This window comes from Coregonus clupeaformis, chromosome 13 (assembly GCF_020615455.1).
Source record: "Coregonus clupeaformis isolate EN_2021a chromosome 13, ASM2061545v1, whole genome shotgun sequence".
In the NCBI taxonomy this organism is placed as follows: domain Eukaryota; kingdom Metazoa; phylum Chordata; class Actinopteri; order Salmoniformes; family Salmonidae; genus Coregonus; species Coregonus clupeaformis.
Genome location: NC_059204.1, coordinates 53,757,551 through 53,778,608, shown reverse-complemented (window position 1 = coordinate 53,778,608; position 21,058 = coordinate 53,757,551).

Genomic DNA, 21,058 nt, shown 5'->3' with positions numbered 1-21,058 from the left:
AGTTGGGTGAATTTTGGCCCATTCCTCCTGACAGAGTTGGTGTAACTGAGTCAGGTTTGTAGGCCTCCTTCCTCGCACACGCTTTTTCAGTTCTGCCCACACATTTTCTATAGGATTGAGGTCAGGGCTTTGTGATGGCCACTCCAATACCTTGACATTGTTGTCCTTAAGCCATTTTGTCACAACTTTGGAAGTATGCTTGGGGTCATTGTCCATTTGGAAGACCCATTTGCGACCAAGCTTTAACTTCCTGACTGATGTCTTGAGATGTTGCTTCAATATATCCACATAATTTTCCTTCCTCATGATGCCATCTATTTTGTGAAGTGCACCAGTCCCTCCTGCAGCAAAGTACCCACACAGCATGATGCAGCCACCCCTGTGCTTCACAGTTGGGATGGTGTTCTTCGGCTTGCAAGCGTCCCCCTTTTTCCTCCAAACATAACGATGGTCATTATGGCCAAACAGTTCTATTTTTGTTTCATCAGACCAGAGGACATTTCTCCAAAAAGTACGATCTTTGTCCCCTTTTGCAGTTGAAAACCGTAGTCTGGCCTTTTAATGGCGGTTTTGGAGCAGTGGCTTCTTCCTTGCTGAGTGGCCTTTCAGGTTATGTCGATATAGGACTCGTTTTACTGTGGATATAGATACTTTTGTACCTGTTTCCTCCAGCATCTTCACAAGGTCCTTTGCTTTTTTTCTGGGATTGATTTGCACTTTTCGCACGAAAGTACGTTCATCTCAAGGAGACAGAACGCATCTCCTTCCTGAGCGGTATGACGGCTGCGTTGTCCCATGGTGTTTATACTTGCGTACTATTGTTTGTACAGATGAACGTGGTACCTTGAGGCGTTTGGAAATTGCTCCCAAGGATGAACGAGACTTGTGGAGGTCTACAATTTTTTTCTGAGGTCTTGGCTGATTTCTTTTGATTTTCCCATGATGTCAAGCAAAGAGGCACTGAGTTTGAAGGTAGGCCTTGAAATACATCCACAGGTACACCTCCAATTGACTCAAATGATGTCAATTAGCCTATCAGAAGCTTAGTGTATGTAAACTTCTGACCCACTGGAATTGTGATACAGTGAATTATAAGTGAAATAATCTGTCTGTAAACAATTGTTGGAAGAATTACTTGTGTCATGCACAAAGTAGATGTCCTAACCGACTTGCAAAAACGATAGTTTGTTAACAAGAAATGTGTGGAGTGGTTGAAAAACGAGTTTTAATGACTCCAACCTAAGTGTATGTAAACTTCCGACTTCAACTGTAGGTTATAGGTTAAGAACATTTGTGAAAGAGCACAGTTTGAAAGATATGACTAATAGAAATCAAACCGGATGGACATCAGAAATAGATGGGAGAGGTTGAGGGTAGAGGAAGGACAGGAGTAAAAACAAACAAAATATAAGTATTGTAAAATAGACTGTGTCCATAAAATGTATATAGTATGTATAAACTGGAGGTAGAGGCCTAAGCGTTGTTGTTCACTAGTTTACTCCAGTTAGGGGAGGGGTGGTAGGGTTAGAAAGTAATAAAGCAAAATATATATTTTTAAAGCATATGTATATATATGTATGTATATGTATTTATATGTATGTATGTATATATGTGTGTATATATGTATGTTTTTATATGTGTATGTACAGTGGGGGGGAAAAGTATTTAGTCAGCCACCAATTCTGCAAGTTCTCGCACTTAAAAAGATGAGAGAGGCCTGTAATTTTCAATCCTAGGTACACGTCAACTATGACTGACAAATTGAGATTTTTTTTCTCCAGAAAATCTAATTGTAGGAGTTTTTATGAATTTATTTGCAAATTATGGTGGAAAATAAGTATTTGGTCACCTACAAACAAGCAAGATTTCTGGCTCTCACAGACCTGTAACTTCTTCTTTAAGAGGCTCCTCTGTCCTCCACTCGTTACCTGTATTAATGGCACCTGTTTGAACTTGTTATCAGTATAAAAGACACCTGTCCACAACCTCAAACAGTCACACTCCAAACTCCACTATGGCCAAGACCAAAGAGCTGTCAAAGGACAACAGAAACAAAATTGTAGACCTGCACCAGGCTGGGAAGACTGAATCTGCAATAGGTAAGCAGCTTGGTTTGAAGAAATCAACTGTGGGGGCAATTATTAGGAAATGGAAGACATACAAGACCACTGATAATCTCCCTCGATCTGGGGCTCCACGCAAGATCTCACCCCGTGGGGTCAAAATGATCACAAGAACGGTGAGCAAAAATCCCAGAACCACACGGGGGGACCTAGTGAATGACCTGCAGAGAGCTGGGACCAAAGTAACAAAGCCTACCATCAGTAACACACTACACCGCCAGGGACTCAAATCCTGCAGTGCCAGACGTGTCACCCTGCTTAAGCCAGTACATGTCCAGGCCCGTCTGAAGTTTGCTGGAGTGCATTTGGATGATCCAGAAGAGGATTGGGAGAATGTCATATGTTATTTCATAGTTCTGATGTCTTCACTATTATTCTACAATGTAGAAAATAGTACAAATAAAGAAAAACCTTTGAATGAGTAGGTGTTCTAAAACGTTTGACCGGTAGTGTATATATATATTTGCAAGAAAATATATGGGGGATTGGAAGTGATGCAGACAATTACATTGATGGAAGCTACAATCTATCTGCAATATTAAAGCTGATCTACCCCCTAAAATAATAATAATAATACAATACTGAATGCAGGTAAAACTAAGTAAATGTTGTTCTCTAGAGCGCATAAAAACAAGTCTGATGATTTAACATATGTACTTTGGATGGTGTCCATATTGATCATGTCCCTGCTTACAAATACCTGGGCATCTGGATAGATTAAAGGCTTTCTTTTAATTATTTAGCGTCTAAGACGTTGGGGGAGGTAGATTTAGGACAGACAATTCAAAAACTTGTTTCTCATGATTTATTTTTTAACTTTCCTCTTTGCCTTTTATGAATGTGCTATTCAATGCATTTCCTTGGGCTTTAGTAGTAAAGGCCAAAATCAATATTTTATCAAATAATGTTTTTATATATTTTTTGATAGCTAAAGGGGTCCTAAAATAAAAAAATCAAATAGCTACATTATCCATAGTATGAACATCTTAAAACAATTCCATATCTCTGTCCTAAATCTAGGAGATATAAAAAAACTCAGGAAATGTTTTGCTGTTTTTTTATACATATTTAACCCCTTCTTTTGGGTAGTCACAAAACTACCTTCATACTTCCATTCGTTTTTTAAAACCGGTACAGGTTACTTTCGGACGAGTCCCGTGACACTTGTGGGGGTCGTAGAGCAAGAGAACACCATCGTGTTAGTGACAATCTCCCCGTTCCACAGTGGGGTACCATTAGGGTGTAGCTCAAACGGTTCGGACGCTACCAATCAGAAGTTGGCACATCGAAGGTACCAACTTCAGACGAGGCTCCTGACATGAGTCTCCTCCCCTTTCCATAGAGTGGTCATAATAGTTTGTAGGTCAAACCGTTCGGACGCTACAGACGTTTTTGTGAGGAGACCGATTTTGGGATGTCTCATGGTCTGACAAACACCACTCTAGCTCTGCCATCTTTCACCGCAGATGCGGAATTGCGACACTGGCGTATGTAGTGGATTGAGAAGCATCAAATACAAAAAAACAGATATCTCTAGTTTAAACTGACGGATTTTGATTGGGATTTTTTTGTTATGTAATTTAGATTGGCACACCGGTGCGTCAATCGACTTTAGGGGGTTAAAAGGCATATTGATGAATTAGTTAAGAAGCTGAGAATAAAAATGGGCTTCTTCTATAGAAATAGGTCCTGCCTCTCGCTAAATAGTAGAAACCAGATTAATCAGTCGACATTCCTATCGGTCCTAGACTATGTCGACATCATCTATATGAACGCAGCTGACACTTCATTAAAGCCGTTAGATGCAGTTTATCATAGGGCACTGCACTTTGTTACGGGTGACAATTTTAGTACTCATCACTGCATTCTCTACCAGAAAGTTGGTTGGCCTTCTTTGATGTCACGGAGGTTGATGTCACAATCTCAGGGATGGCTAACTCTGGAAATTCCTTTGGTCTCTACTGAGTTCGGTAAATCAGCTTGAAGTTTTCTTGCACCTTATTTGTGGAACAATCTTCAAAATGTTCTTAAATTTGATGTTCTGGTGCCTCTAGGGCAATTCAGAAAGCCTATTAAGGACCTTATTACTGATGAATGTGTTAGTTTTTTATGACCGTGTTTTTCTTTCTGCTTGTATTTTCTGTCATTTATGTAATTCAGGGCTCATCGGTAAGAGACCTTTGTCTCAGTATGACTCCCTGATAAAAAAAAAAGGTTAAATAAAATACTAAAATACACAAACAAACAATAAATACGGCCTACATACAAAAAACAAGAAAAGGAACATTCCTCATTGAGACCTGCTGGGTCAAGGGTGCCCAAGAGGTCTATCCAATATGTCTCTCTTTGGAGAAGTAATTTATCCCCATCTCCTCCCCTACGTGGTGCCTTCACCAATTCAATGCCCATATAACGTAAGGCACTTAGGTCATGATTATGGCTATTGAAATGCCTGGCAACAGGTCATTTTTCATTGTTTTGCGAATGGAGCTCTTATGCTCGCAAATCGACGTTTGCTTGGACATTAACGGAGGACTTATTCAATGCTGCAGTCAGACATGCAAAGTCATTGGTTGGTGCAGTGATGCCAGCAAACATCCAACAATTCAATAAAACCAGAATAAAATGCCAAAACTAACCAGTTCTAACATCTGCTGGTCTATACGTGTGTCAAGATACTCTCCCAATGTAGTGTGTGCTCTTGCAAGTGTGAGTGCACGTGTTCTTGCAAGTGTGTATGTGTGTGTGTCTTCTCTCACATGTGTGTGTTCTTGCAAGTGCATGTGTGTGTGTATGTGTGTGTGTGTGTGTGTGTGTAGTAAATATATCAGTGCATGCCACAGTTATGAGCACACAGCGTCGGATTCAGACCTCTGAATCACTGTACAAACACAACACAGGAATGTAATCACTCCAAGCGGAGAGAGATGGAGAGAGAGAGAGAGAAAGGGAGAGATAGACACAGAGATACACAAAGAGAGAGAGAGAGAGAGAGAGAGATTGGGCCAGCCTGTCAGTCAAAGTCCTGGCAGCAGCAGCCAGCAGCCCACTCCACTAGTGACCACATACCTGCATTCTTCACTTATGACCATACATAGAATCAGCCCCTATCACAGACTGCCGAGCTGAGACGCGCTATAAATATTGATTTTAGATGCTTTGGCAAGTACAAACTGTGAGGTAAACCCTGAAACTATGAACAGTTTTTATAAATAAAACGGAGTGTTACTGTAGTCTTTTTATAGTCTGTGGTGTGACATACCATTAATCATATAGAGGGGACTGAATGGCTTCACTCATTAATGTTAGACCGTTGCTAAACCACACCTCTGACATTTGAGACTGATGTAGCTGTCACTCAGTGTCACTCATCGTGTCACTCAGCCTGTCATACAGACTTTCATTAATCAGAGGCTCTTACCCAGAGAGACCAACCGACCAACAACAGACATGACATGCAGTATAGTATTCATAATCATCATTGATTCAAGTAACTAACTAATTAATACAGTCAGACATGACTGTTTGGCTGTCTTGTCCCGTCTGCATACAACACATGGATGCTGATGACTCAATAATCTATGGAATCTGTTCCTAATAAATCAATTTATTGAATAACAAAATAATAATTTTTCAGAGACAGGGAAGTACCTTTAGTCCATCTAAACTCTCTCCAGAGATACTTTCGGTCTCCCAGTCAATCAGACTCTCTCTCACAGTGCATACCCTAAAATAAAACTGTGATGTGATGATTTCATCCAATGACAAATCAGAAGAATAGCCCAATGTGATTAGACCATTATGGCCACAGTTCCCTCACAGATTGTCATAATTACTCATACAAATAGAATCCTATGTAGGACTATGCGTCCCAAATGGCACCCTATTCCCTACATAGAGCACTACTTTTGATTAGAGCCCTATGGGGCGATTCCACGCCAGGACTGCCCAAAAATATTTTGGGTATCTCAGATTGATCTGCCAATTCTCACATAGGATCTTCATTGGGAGGAATGATGTTTGACATGCTTTTTACATTTGTATCACAAACAGTTTTGGGGAAAATCATGATGAGATTGGCCATTTTAGGCCCTTTTTATACCTATACATGCCTCCTGTAAGACCCTATGATTTGTGAACCGTACATTATACAGACAGCATCTTGTCATTATACTCCTTATAGTGTGCTCTAACATATGGATTATGTCTAGATTCTGAAATACAATTTAGTTTGGAAAGCAAATGCCTACTGATGAAAAGAGAAGACTAATCCGTCTGTGGAAGCTACCAAATGTTCTCTCAACTCTCAATTTTGAGCGAACAGCACTGTTTTTCAAAGTAGCCTAGCTTGAGATAAGCTATTGGTGCAAGAGCATCGGCCAATCAACGGTGAGTAGCCTATGCATATTCATGCTATCTTTCTAATTGGGTTTAGTTAGTGCCACTCAAAGGTTTATTTAGTAGCCTATACTGTAGCCTATTATATTTCCTCCTAATATTGTACAATCTGTGTCTCTCCCCTCTTTTCATTGGCCTGGGCTATTGGTTGCATTCACGATGAGGTCATTTTTATTGATCTCAGTTTTTCAGTGTCAGAGTAGCCAGTCATTTTGGTCAATTGTACAATATTTCACTGCTATGCGGATGACACACAGCTGTACATTTCAATGAAACATGGTGAAGCCCCAAAATTGCCCTCGCTAGAAGCCTGTGTTTCAGACATAAGGAAGTGGATGGCTGAAAACTTTCTACTTTTAAACTCGGACAAAACAGAGATGCTTGTTCTAGGTCCCAAGAAACAAAGAGATCTTCTGTTAAATCTGACAATTCATCTTGATGGTTGTAAAGTCGTCTCAAATAAAACTGTGAAGGACCTCGGCGTTACTCTTGACCCTGATCTCTCTTTTGACGAACATATCAAGACTGTTTCAAGGACAGCTTTTTTCCATCTACGTAACATTGCAAAAATCAGAAATTTTCTGTCCAAAAATGATGCAGAAAAATTAATCCATGCATTTGTTACTTCTAGGTTAGACTACTGCAATGCTCTACTTTCCGGCTACCCGGATAAAGCACTAAATAAACTTCAGTTAGTGCTAAATACGGCTGCTAGAATCCTGACTAGAACCAAGAAATTTGATCATATTACTCCAGTGCTAGCTTCCCTACACTGGCTTCCTGTTAAGGCAAGGGCTGATTTCAAGGTTTTACTGTTAACCTATAAAGCGTTACATGGGCTTGCTCCTACCTATCTTTCCGAGTTGGTCCTGCCGTACATACCAATACGTACGCTACGGTCACAAGACGCAGGCCTCCTAATTGTCCTAGAATTTCTAAGCAAACAGCGGGAGGCAGGGCTTTCTCCTATAGATCTCCATTTTTATGGAACAGTCTGCCTACCCATGTGAGAGACGCAGACTCGGTCTCAACCTTTAAGTCTTTACTGAAGACTTATCTCTTCAGTAGGTCATATGATTGAGTGTAGTCTGGCCCAGGAGTGTGAAGGTGAACGGAAAGGCTCTGGAGCAACGAACAGCCCTTGCTGTCTCTGCCGGGCCGGTTCCCCTCTCTCCACTGGGGTTCTCTGCCTCTAACCCTGTTACAGGGGCTGAGTCACTGGCTTGCTGGTGCTCTTTCATGCCGTCCCTAGGAGGGGTGCGTCACTTGAGTGGGTTGAGTTACTGACGTGATCTTCCTGTCTGGGTTGGCGCCCCCCTTGGTTTGTGCTGTGGTCGAGACCTCTGTGGGCTATACTCGGCCTTGTCTCAGGATTGTAAGTTGGTGGTTGAGGATATCCCTCTAGTGGTGCGGGGGCTGTGCTTTGGCAGAGTGGGTGGGGTTATATCCTTCCTGTTTGGCCCTGTCCGGGGTTTCTTCGGATGGGGCCACAGTGTCTCCGGACCGCTCCTGTCTCAGCCTCCAGTATTTATGCTGCAGTAGTTTATGTGTCGGGGGGCTGGGGTTAGTTGGTTATACCTGGAGTACTTCTCCTGTCTTATCCAGTGTCCTGTGTGAATTTAAGTATGCTCTCTCTAATTCTCTCGTTCTCTCTTTCTCTCTGAGAACCTGAGCCCTAGGACCATACGTCAGGACTACCGGGCATGCTGACACCTTGCTGTCCCCAGTCCGCCTGGCCTTGCTGCTATTCCAGTTTCAACTGTTCTGCCTGCGGTTACGAAACCCCTACCTGTCCCAGACCTGCTGTTTTCAACTCTTAATGATCGGCTATGAAAAGCCAACTGAGAGACCTGAGCCCTAGGACCATACGTCGGGACTACCGGCCGTGGTGACTCCTTGCTGTCCCCAGTCCGCCTGGCCTTGCTGCTATTCCAGTTTCAACTGTTCTGCCTGCGGTTATGGAACCCCTACCTGTCCCAGACCTGCTGTTTTCAACTCTTAATGATCGGCTATGAAAAGCCAACTGAGATTTATTCCTGATTATTATTTGACCATGCTTGTCACTTATGAACATTTTTGAACATCTTGGCATGGTTCTGTTATAATCTCCACCCGGCACAGCCAGAAGAGGACTGGCCACCCCTCATAGCCTGGTTCCTCTCTAGGTTTCTTCCTAGGTTTTGGCCTTTCTAGGGAGTTTTTCCTAGCCACCGTGCTTCTACACCTGCATTACTAGCTGTTTGGGGTTTTAGGCTGGGTTTCTGTAAAGCACTTCGAGATATTAGCTGATGTAAGAAGGGCTATATAAAATAAAATTGAAAATTGATTGAATTGTGTGATATTAAAAAATATTCTGCTAATGTCTCCAGCAGGGGTTGGAACTGGTTCAGGGAACAGAACAGAAAACCGGGAAAGAACAACATTTTTCAAAGAACAGAAACTGAACCTGAAACGAAAGTGATCCATACTGTTCCGGAAAAGAACCGTTATTTTAAAAGCATAGTAACTGGTTTATAATGGGTTTTTTTTATGTTCCAGGCATTTTTTTCTAGTTCCACAACAAAACCTATGCAAAGCCTATGCAAAGCCATCACTCTGTTACTCAGAAATGTATTCCAGTGTCTGCATGCAGGATGAAAATCTTTGCCTGTGCTTGTGCGTGTTTAGGCTACCTACCCCTCCCCCCTCTGAAGTGTAGGCTACTGTACTGACGTCACAGTTTGATTCAGAAGATAGGGAGAGAGATGTTTTATTAGCTAGAGAAGAATGGATGAACTATTTCAATGCTAGTTAAGATGTTTAGTTAATTTCATTCCGATCTCCTTTGCATTATTGTGGCCTTTTCTGTAGCCTGTCAACTATGTGTCTGTCTATCCCTGTTCTCTCCTCTCTGCACAGGCCATACTAACGCTTCACACCGCGTGGCTGCTGCTACTCTAATCTGGTTGTCCCTGCGCGCACGACCCACGTGGAGTTCCAGGTCTCCGGCAGCCTCTGGAACTGCCGTTCTGCGGCCAACAAGGCAGAGTTCATCTCAGCCTATGCTACCCTCCAGTCCCTCGACTTCTTGGCGCTGACGGAAACATGGATTACCACAGAAAACATTGCTACTCCTACTGCTCTTTCCTCGTCTGATCATGTGTTCTCGTATACCCCGAGAGCATCTGGTCAGCGCGGCGGTGGCACAGGAATCCTCAGCTCTCCCAAGTGGACATTCTCTCTTTTCCCCCTGACCCATCTGTCTATCTCCTCATTTGAATTCCATGCTGTCACAGTCACTAGCCCATTCAAGCTTAACATCCTTATTATTTATCGCCCTCCAGGTTCATCAATGAGCTTGACGCCTTGATAAGTTCCTTTCCTGAGGATGGCTCACCCCTCACAGTTCTGGGTGATTTTAACCTCCCTACGTCTGCCTTTGACTCATTTCTCTCTGCCTCCTTCTTTCCACTCCTTTCCTCTTTTGACCACACCCTCTCACCGTCCCCCCCTACTCACAAGGCAGGCAATACGCTTGACCTCATCTTTACTAGATGCTGTTGTTCTACTAATCTCACTGCAACTCCCCTCCAAGTCTCCGACCACTACTTTGTATCCTTTTCTCTCTCGCTCTCCTCCAACACTACTCACTCTGCCCCTACTCAGATGGTAATGTGCCGTCGCAACCTTCGCTCTCTCTCTCCCGCTACTCTCTCCTCTTCCATCCTATCATCTCTTCCCTCTGCTAAATCCTTCTCCCTCTGACCTCCTGATTCTGCCTCCTCAACCCTCCTCTCCTCCCTTTCTGCATCTTTTGACTCTCTATGTCCCCTATCCTCCCGGCCGGCTCGGTCCTCCCCTACTGCTCCGTGGCTTGACGACTCATTGCAAGCTCACAGAACAGGGCAGCCGAGCGGAAATGGAGGAAAACTAGACTCCCTGCGGACCTGTCATCTTTTCACTCCCTCCTCTCTACATTTTCTTCCTCTGATTCTGCTGCTAAAGCCACTTTCTACCACTCTAAATTTCAAGCCTCTGCCTCTAACCCTAGGAAGCTCTTTGCCACCTTCTCCTCCCTGCTGAATCATCCTCCTCCTCCCCCTCCCTTCTCCCTCTCTGTGGATGACTTCGTCAACCATTTTGAAAAGAAGGTTGACGACATCCGATCCTCATTTATTAAGTCAAATGACACCGCTGGTCCTGCTCACACTGCCCTACCCTATCCTTTGACTTCTTTCTCCCCTCTCTCTCCAGATTAAATCTTGCGACTTGTGACGGCCGGCCACCCAACAACCTGCCCGCTTGACCCTATCCCCTCCTCTCTTCTCCAGACCATTTCCGGAGACCTTCTCCCTTACCTCACCTCGCTCATCAACTCATCCTTGACCGCTGGCTATGTCCCTTCCATGTTCAAGAGAGCGAAAGTTGCACCCCTCCTCAAAAAACCTACACTCGATCCCTCCGATGTCAACAACTACAGACCAGTATCCCTTCTTTATTTTATTTCCAAAACTCTTGAGCGTGCCGTCTCTAGCCAAGTCTCCTGCTATCTCTCTCAGAATGACCTTCTTGAACCAAACCAGTCAGGTTTCAAGACTGGTCATTCAACTGAGACTGCTCTTCTCTGTGTCACGGAGGCTCTCCGCACTGCTAAAGCTAACTCTCTTATCCTTCTAGACCTATCTGCTGCCTTTGATACTGTGAACCATCAGATCCTCCTCTCCACCCTCGCTGAGTTGGGCATCTCCGGCGCTGCTCACTCTTGGATTGCGTCCTACCTGACAGGTCGCTCCTACCAGGTGGCGTGGCGAGAATCTGTCTCCGCACCACGTGCTCTCACCACTGGTGTCCCCCAGGGCTCAGTTCTAGGCCCTCTCCTATTCTCTCTATACACCAAGTCACTTGGCTCTGTCATATCCTCACATGGTCTCTCCTATCATTGCTACACAGACGACACACAATTAATTTTCTCCTTTCCCCCTTCTGATAACCAGGTGGCGAATCGCATCTCTGCATGTCTGGCAGACATATCAGTGTGGATGTCGGATCACCACCTCAAGCTGAACCTCGGCAAGACGGAGCTGGTCTTCCTCCCGGGGAAGGACTGCCCGCTCCATGATCTCGCCATCACGGTTGTCAACTCGATTGTGTCCTCCTCCCAGAGTGCAAAGAACCTTGGCGTGACCCTGGACAACACCCTGTCATTCTCCGCTAACATCAAAGCGGTGACCCGATCCTGCAGGTTCATACTCTACAACATTCGCATAGTACGACCCTACCTTACACAGAAAGCGGCACAGGTCCTAATCCAGGCACTTGTCATCTCCCGTCTGGATTACTGCAACTTGCTGTTGGCTGGGCTCCCTGCCTGTGCCATTAAACCCCTACAACTTATCCAGAACGCTGCAGCCCGTCTGGTGTTCAACCTTCCCAAGTTCTCTCATGTCACCCCGCTCCTCCGCAAACTCCACTGGCTTCCAGTTGAAGCTCGCATCTACTACAAAACCATGGTGCTTGCCTACGGAGCTGTGAGGGGAACGGCTCCTCCTTACCTTCAGGCTCTGATCAGACCCTACACCCAAACGAGGGCACTACGTTCATCCACCTCTGGCCTGCTAGCCCCCCTACCTCTACGGAAGCACAGTTCCCGCTCAGCCCAGTCAAAACTATTTGCTGCTCTGGCACCCCAATGGTGGAACAAGCTCCCCCACAACGCCAGGACAGTGGAGTCACTGACCACCTTCCGGAGACACTTGAAACCCTACCTCTTTAAGGAATACCTGCAATAGTATAAAATAAATCCTTCTACCCCCCCTCCCCCACCCCCCTACTAAAAAAAGATATAATAATAATAATAATAATAATAATAATAATAATAATAATAATAATAATAATAATAATAATAATAATAGGGTGGTTGTCCCACTGGCTATCATAAGCTGAATGCACCAATTTGTAAGTCGCTCTGGATAAGAGCTTCTGCTAAATGACCTACATGTAAATGTTAAGGATACTATAGGCCTAGTTATCATATTTCATGTAGGATTTATTAACTACAAAAAGGTAAGACGTGTTTTTAATTCTGGTCCCGCTCTGCATACACAACCTTGTTAGCTAGCTAGCTCAAGCTTGTTAGCTAGCTAGCTCAAAGGACAGATGATTCAGATAATGCATGTCATAACAAGATGCCCAGTGGTTCAAGCCTCCTCCTCAACCCTCTCTCACTCTCTCCCCACCCCAAGATTTCAGTCGCATCTTGTGCCATTGGCTACACTTGTCTGTCCATCATACACGCAAACAATTAGCTTCCTGCTATCTCGGCACTGATTGGTGAAGTAATTTAATGAGCTAATTGTAAAAAACTGTTGATTTCACAGGTTAAAAAAGGAACAGAAAATAATTATATAAACCAGTACTTTTTTGGGGTTAGAACCAGTTCAGAACTTTATTTTGCTGGTCGGAACTGTGGAACGAAATGAAAAAAATTGTGGTTCATTTCAGAACGTTACGATTGGAAAATAATTTCAGTTCCAACCCTTGGTCTTCAGTCATGTAAATTACGTAGAATAGCATGAAATGTGTTTATGAAAAGCCCCCCAAAAATGTGGGTGTGCAAATCCTGAGGTACAGTGTGTGTTCGGTTGGTTTGGCTGGGATTAGTGGAGTAGGACAATGCCTATCTATGCACATATGCACAAGCACACATACACACACACGCATGCATGTGCATACACACACGAGCACTAACAGCTCTGTGGGATAGGACTGAGCCCGTAGTTGCCTTATCTGTGGAAGGCCCAGGCTTCAGCCATGACCTCAGTGCGCTGGGGTGGAAAACGTCTCTGGTATTCTAACGCCATCATTGTTTTAATTGTGACATCACAGTCAATCTGTCAGAGTTGGAATGGGTGTGATATGCTTTCACACAATCAGCACTGGAGTTCCCATTACTGGGAAGTGGGAAATCTTCTGATTGATTACACACAGTAAGAGATTATGGGAATCACACACATACGCATGCATGAAGTCACACGCGCACAAACACACTTACATGAAGACACACACGTATCTTCTGTATACACAAACACACATACACAAACACAGACACACACATATCTTCTGTATCATGGTCTTGGTGAAGCCTACAGTAAATATTACAAGAGTCTATACATATCAGTGCTGCCCAATGAGAAGAGTTGTTGTGGACAGGTTGTGGTATCTGTGGATGCAGAGCGAGAGAGAGGTCAAGATTAAGTGACACTCATCCTTCATGCATGACAGATTTGCTGGTCAGGTCTGGAGAAGGTCCTACAATAACTAACAACATAATTAAGGGATAACTACCGGGGGGGTGATATTGTAGAGAAAGAGAGAAAGAGAATGAGCGGGAAGAGGAGAGGGGAGATGAGAGATAGGAGGAGGTAAAGGTGATGTAGGAGGACAGAGGGAGAGAATTCCCATACGGGAAAAGAAATACATACAAAATATATATACAAATAATGTATTTAATTTTTGGCAGGGATCTCAGCCCCAGTGATGTAGCTAGCTAATAATATTTATTTATATTTTTACATTTGACATGTGTATTGACATACTTAAATAGGTTCTCCCACTGCCTCCAGTAGCCTACACTCTACCCCCAAGCCATAATACTGCTAAATAGCCAATGAATGGTACCCAAATTATCTGCACTGACTCTATCTTGCACTGAACCTGGGCACACTCATTAGACTTTATATACACACCACTCGGTCCTCAGGACTCCAAGGGGTGCATATTTTGTTTTTTGCCCTAACACTACACAGCTGATTCAAATTATCCAAGCTTGATGATGAGTTTATTATTTGAATCAGCTGCATAGTGCTAGGGCTAAAACCAAAACGTGCACCCTTTGGGGTCCCGAGGGTCGAGATTGGGAAACCCTGGTGTAGTGTGTGTGTGAGTCCTGATGCCTAGTCACTTTACCCTGCCTTCATGTACATATCTACCTTAAATACCTCGTACCTCTGCACATAGATCTGGTACTGGTACTCCCTGTACAGTGCCTTGCGAAAGTATTCACCCCCCTTGGCATTTTCCCTATTTTGCTGCCTTACAACCTGGAATATCATTTGATTTACACAACATGCCTACCACTTTAAAGATGCAAAATAATTGTTATTGTGAAACAGAAAACTTGAGCGTATATAACTATTCACCTTCAAGTTGGATGGGTTCCGCTGGTGTACAGCAATCTTTAAGTCATACCACAGATTCTCAATTGGATTGAGGTCTGGGCTTTGACTAGGCCATTCCAAGACATTTAAATGTTTCCCCTTAAACCACTCAAGTGTTGCTTTAGCAGTATGCTTAGGGTCATTGTCCTGCTGGAAGGTGAACCTCCGTCCCAGTCTCAAATCTCTGGAAGACTGAAACAGGTTTCTCCCAAGAATTTCCCTGTATTTAGCGCCATCCATCATTCCTTCAATTCTGACCAGTTTCCCAGTCCCTGCCGATGAAAAACATCCCCACAGCATGATGCTGCCACCACCATGCTTCATGCTGGGGATGGTGTTCTCGGGGTGATGAGAGGTGTTGGGTTTGCGCCAGACATAGCGTTTTCCTTGATGGCCAAAAAGCTCAATTTTAGTCTCATCTGACCAGAGTACCTTCTTCCCTATGTTTGGGGAGTCTCCCACATGCCTTTTGGCGAACACCAAACGTGTTTGCTTATTTTTTTCTTTAAGCAAATACTTTTTTCTAGCCACTCTTCTGTAAAGCCCAGCTCTGTGGAGTGTACGGCTTAAAGTGGTCCGATGGACAGATACTCCAATCTCCGCTGTGGAGCTTTGCAGCTCCTTCAGGGTTATCTTTGGTCTCTTTGTTGCCTCTCTGATTAATGCCCTCCTTGCCTGGTCCGTGAGTTTTGGTGGGCGGCCCTCTCTTGGCAGGTTTGTTGTGGTGCCATATTCTTTCCATTTTTTAATAATGGATTGAATGGTGCTCCGTGGGATGTTCAAAGTTTCTGATATATTTTTATAACCCAACCCTGATCTGTACTTCTTCACAACTTTGCCCCTGACCTGTTTGGAGAGCTCCTTGGTCTTCATGGTGCCACTTGCTTGGTGGTGCCCCTTGCTTAGTGGTGTTGCAGGCTCTGAAGCCTTTCAGAACAGGTGTATATATACTGAGATCATGTGACAGATCATGTGACACTTAGATTGCACACTGGTGGACTTTATTTAACTAATTATGTGATTGGTTGCACCAGATCTTATTCAGGGGCTTCATAGCAAATGGGGTGAATACATATGCACACACTACTTTTCCGTTATTTATTTTTTTGAATTTTTTGAAACAAGTAATTTTTTTCATTTCACTTCACCAATTTTGACAATTTTGTGTATGTCCATTACATGAAATACAAATAAAAATAAATTAAAATTACAGGTTGTAATGCAACAAAATAGGAATAATGCCAAGGGGGATGAATACTTTTGCATAGCTCCATTCTTGTGTATTTTATTTTATTCCTCTTGTGTTAGTTACTATTAGATTTTTTATTATCATTTTTAAACACTGCATCGTTGGCAAATGTTCGTTAGCAGGCATTTCACTGTAAAGTCTACACCAGTTGTATTCAGCGCATGTGATAAAGGACATTTGATTTGATTTGGCTACAGTAGGTCACTTTGTAGGCTAACTCAACTGAGCTTGTTGCTAGCTAGCTAGCTAACTTTACACAATGTCTATATTTAAAGAATTCATTGCCATCAGCTAGCTAATTTCCAATTACAGCAGTGGTTCCCAACCTTTTTCGGTTACTGTACCACCAACTGAATTTTACTCTGCCCAGAGTAGCCCTGAAGTACCCACTCATGTGCATTTTACCAGTAGGCCTATGGTCTCATGAGTCTTCTAACACCCCTGGTTGGGAACACCTGCATTACAGTACTTGCCGTTAATGCTCAATTTAACCACCCGTGGGAATCTTTGATTCCATCTACTACATCATTTGACCACTGCAGTTTGAGATTATGTATTCCCTTTTCTTGATGAAAAGAAGCTGATCCTGTTTTGTATTATTTACAATGTACTTCTGATATTTCATAATTAAATTGATTCATGTTATGGTGTTTCTATTCCAAGAAAAACGAAAATGCATTTTATAGTAGCTTTTGTAGGCCTATAGCCTATTGTACCTAAAACATCAGTTCATAAAAGTCCTTCGAAAATAGAAAGATGGGAAGAATATTGTGTTTCTATGGATTTATATTTAAGATTTATTCCTGATATTTTACCTTAATTAATGGTGTTTCTATTCAAAGAAAAACAAAAATGCATTTTATAGTAGCCTATGTAGACCTAGCCTACTGGGGGAGAACCTTGTTTTTGTAGACACACTGAGCCAGAAATTTGAGATTTGTCTTGTGTGAATTATTATGTGAATTATAATAAATTGACATACACTACATGACCAAAGGTATGTGGACACCTGCTCGTTGAACATCTCATTCCAAGATCATGGGCATTAATATGGAGTTGGTCCTCCCTTTGCTGCTATAACAGCCTCCGCTCATCTGGGAAGGCTTTCCACTAGATGTTGGAACATTGCTGCGGGGACTTGCTTCCATTCAGCCACAAGAGCATTAGTGAGGTCGAGCACTGATGTTGGGCGATTAGGCCTGGCTCGCAGTCGGCGTTCCAATTCATCCCAAAGGTGTTCGATGGGGTTGAGGTCAGGGCTCTGTGCAGGCCAGTCAAGTTCTTCCGCACCGATCTCAACAAACCATTTCTGTATGGACCTCGCTTTGTGCATGGGGGCATTGTCATGCTGAAACAGGAAAGGGCCTTCCCCAAACTGTTGCCACAAAGTTGGAAGCACAGAATCGTCTAGAATGTCATTGTATGCTGTAGCGTTAAGATTTCCCTTTACTGGGACTAAGGGGGCCTAGGCCGAACCATGAAAAACAGCCCCAGACAATTATTCCTCCTCCACCAAACTTTACAATTGGCACTATGCATTGGGGCAGGTAGCGTTCTCCTGGCATCCGCCAAACCCAGATTCGTCCATCAGACTGCCAAAAGGTGAAGCGTGATTCATCACTCCAGAGAACGCGTTTCCACTGCTCCAGAGTCCAGAGTCTACTAGCTAGCAACTGTGGTTCATCATTAAAAGTTGCGTCATATGCTGTATAGCGTATGGTATGCTGTGGTAGGGTTCGGTGCATTAAAGTAACATTAATGCTCAATTTCACCACCAGAGGGCATATTTGAGCACATCTATTACATAATGCATATGCATTCCCTTTTCTTGATGAAAATAAACTAATCCTGGTCTTTGTTTTTTAAGATGTATTTCTAATATTTTAGCTAAGTAATGAAATTGTTTCTATTCCAATAAAAAAAAAAACATTTTACGGTAGAGTATGTAGGCCTATAACCTACTGTCCATAAAAAAATTATAATAATCATACTGGCCCCCGTGGGAATCGAACCCACAACCCTGGTGTTGCAAGCGCCATGCTCTACCAATTGAGCTACACGGGGCCCTAACATGTCAGTTCATACAAGCCCTTCGAAAATAGAAATATGGGCAGAATATTGTGTTTATGAAAAGAAGCCGATCCTGGCCTTTATATTTACGATTTAGTCGGACTGCCAGTTGGTGAAGCGTGATTCATCTCTCCAGAGAAAGCGTTTCCACTGCTCCAGAGTCCAATGGCGGAGAGCTTTACACCACTCCAGCCGACACTTGGCATTGCGCATGGTGATCTTAGGCTTGTGTGCGGCTGCTCGGCCATGGAAACCCATTTCATGAAGCTCTTGACGAACAGTCCTTGTGCTGACATTGCTTCCAAAGGCAGTTTGGAACTCGGTAGTGAGTGTTGCAACCGAGGACAGACGATTTTTACGTGCTACACGCTTCAGCACTCGGTGGTCCCGTTCTGTGAGCTTGTGTGGCCTACCACTTCAAGGCTGAGCCATTGTTGCTCCTAGACATTTCCATTTCACAATAACAGCACTTACAGTTGACTTACACCTGTCAGCAACGGGTGTGGCTGAAATGGCTAAATCCACTAATTGAATTTAATAATTTGACGGTGCGTCCACATACGTTTGTATACTGTTGAAGTCGGAAGTTTACATACACTTAGGTTGGAGTCATTACAACTTGTTTTTCAACAACTCCACAAATGTCTTGTTAACAAATCATAGTTTTGGCAAGTCGGTTAGGACATCTACTTTGTGCATGACACAAGTAATTTTTCAAACAATTGTTTACAGACAGATTATTTCACTTATAATTCACGTATCACAATTCCAGTGGGTCAGAAGTTTACATACACTAAGTTGACTGTGCCTTTAAACAGTTTGGAAAATTCCAGAAAATGATGTCATGGCTTTAGAAGCTTCTGATACGCTAATTGACATCATTTGAGTCAATTGGAGGTGTACCTGTGGATGTATTTCAAGGCCTACCTTCAAACTCAGTGCCTCTTTGCTTGAAAATCAGATGGGAAAATCAAAAGAAATCAGCCAAGACCTCAGAAAAAAAATGGTAGACCTCCACAAGTCTGGTTCATCCTTGGGAGCAATTTCGAAATGCCTGAAGGTACCACGTTCATCTGTACAAACAATAGTACGCAAGTATAAACACCATGGAACCACGCAGCCGTCATACCGCTCAGGAAGGAGATGCGTTCTGTCTCCTAGAGATGAACATACTTTGGTGCGAAAAGTGCAAATCAATCCCAGAACAACAGCAAAGGACCTTGTGAAGATGCTGGAGGAAACAGGTACAAAAGTATCTATTTCCACAGTAAAACGAGTCCTATATCGACATAACCTGAAAGGCCGCTCAGCAAGGAAGAAGCCACTGCTTCAAAACCACCATAAAAAAGCCAGACTACGGTTTGCAACTGCACATGGCGACAAAGATCGTACTTTTTGGATAAATGTTCTCTGGTCTGATGAAACAAAAATAGAACTGTTTGGCCATAATGACCATCGTTATGTTTGGAGGAAAAGGGGGCACTTGCAAGCCGAAGAACACCATCCCAACCGTGAAGCATGGGGGTGGCAGCATCATGCTGTGGGGGTGCTTTGCTGCAGAAGGGACTGGTGCACTTCACAAAATAGATGGCATCATGAGGAAGGAAAACGATGTGGATATATTGAAGCAAGATCTCCAGAAATCAGTCAGGAAGTTAAAGCTTGGTCGCAAATGGGTCTTCCAAATGGACAATGACCACAAGCATACTTCCAAAGTTGTGGTAAAATGGCTTAAGGACAACAAAATCAAGGTATTGGAGTGGCCATCACAAAGCCCTGACCTCAATCCTATAGAGAGTTTGTGGGCAGAACTGAAAAAAGCATGTGCGAGCAAGGAGGCCTACAAACCTGATTCAGTTACACCAGCTCTGTTAGGAGGAATGGGCCAAAATTCACCCAATTTATTGTGGGAAGCTTGTGGAAGGCTACCCAAAACATTTGACCCAGGTTAAACAATTTAAAGGCAATGCTACCAAATACTAATTGAGTGTATGTAAACTTCTGACCCAGTGGGAATGTGATGAAAGAAATAAAAGCTTAAATAAATAATTCTCTCTACTATTATTCTGACATTTCACATTCTTAAAATAAAGTGGTGATCCTAACTGACCTAAGACAGGGAATTTTTACTAGGATTAAATGTCAGGAATTGTGAAAAACTGAGTTTAAATGTATTTGCTAAGGTGTATGTAAACTTCCGACTTCAACTGTATATAGTGTATTTGTAGGGGGTTGATGCATTTTTTGTTGTATCTGGATGGCCAGATACAAATTAGTTTCGATCACCATTTAGCTATTATGAGTGTTTCGGCTGGCTATTTTCCAACTTGATGGCTCATCAAGGTGTGAACTGTGACCAATGTCAGGGTGAACCGACGACCTGACGAACCCACCATGGTTGTTGCCTCTGCTTGTCGGAGGTGGAGTTCCAGAGCTCACAGGTGTGCCTGACATGGATTGTGACTCCATCATCTCGTCCCTTGCCATCTTCAACGCGTCATCCTCTGACTGACTCTCCGCCAATGCGACCTGACTCTCCGCCAATGCGGCCTGGCACGCCGTCAATGTGGCCTGGCACTCCGTCAATGTGGCCTGGCACTCCGTCAATGTGGCCTGGCACTCCGTCAATGTGGCCTGGCACTCCGTCAATGCTGCCTGACTCTGGAGAGAAGAAATCTACTGCTAGTCTTTATTGTCTGCTGCACATTTTTACAGTGTATTCCATTTCCAGCGAGACTATTTAAGCCATCGACTCGTATTTACAGTGCACTTTCACTTCACTCTGTTATTAATGTTGAAAGGAGAGGGTCCCAAGCTTTCTGTAGGTCGACATTTTATTCATCAACATTTGCATTGAAGAGCGAGGAGCATTCACGTCGGCCATTCACAGTGAGCACATAGGCCTATACTCCGCCCAACCCTGATTGTGACCATCATTCTCCTCCCTCGCCCTCTTCAACGAGTCATTCTCCACCTGACTTTACCATTGCCACCAGATGCTTCTTTCTATTGTTGTTATCTAT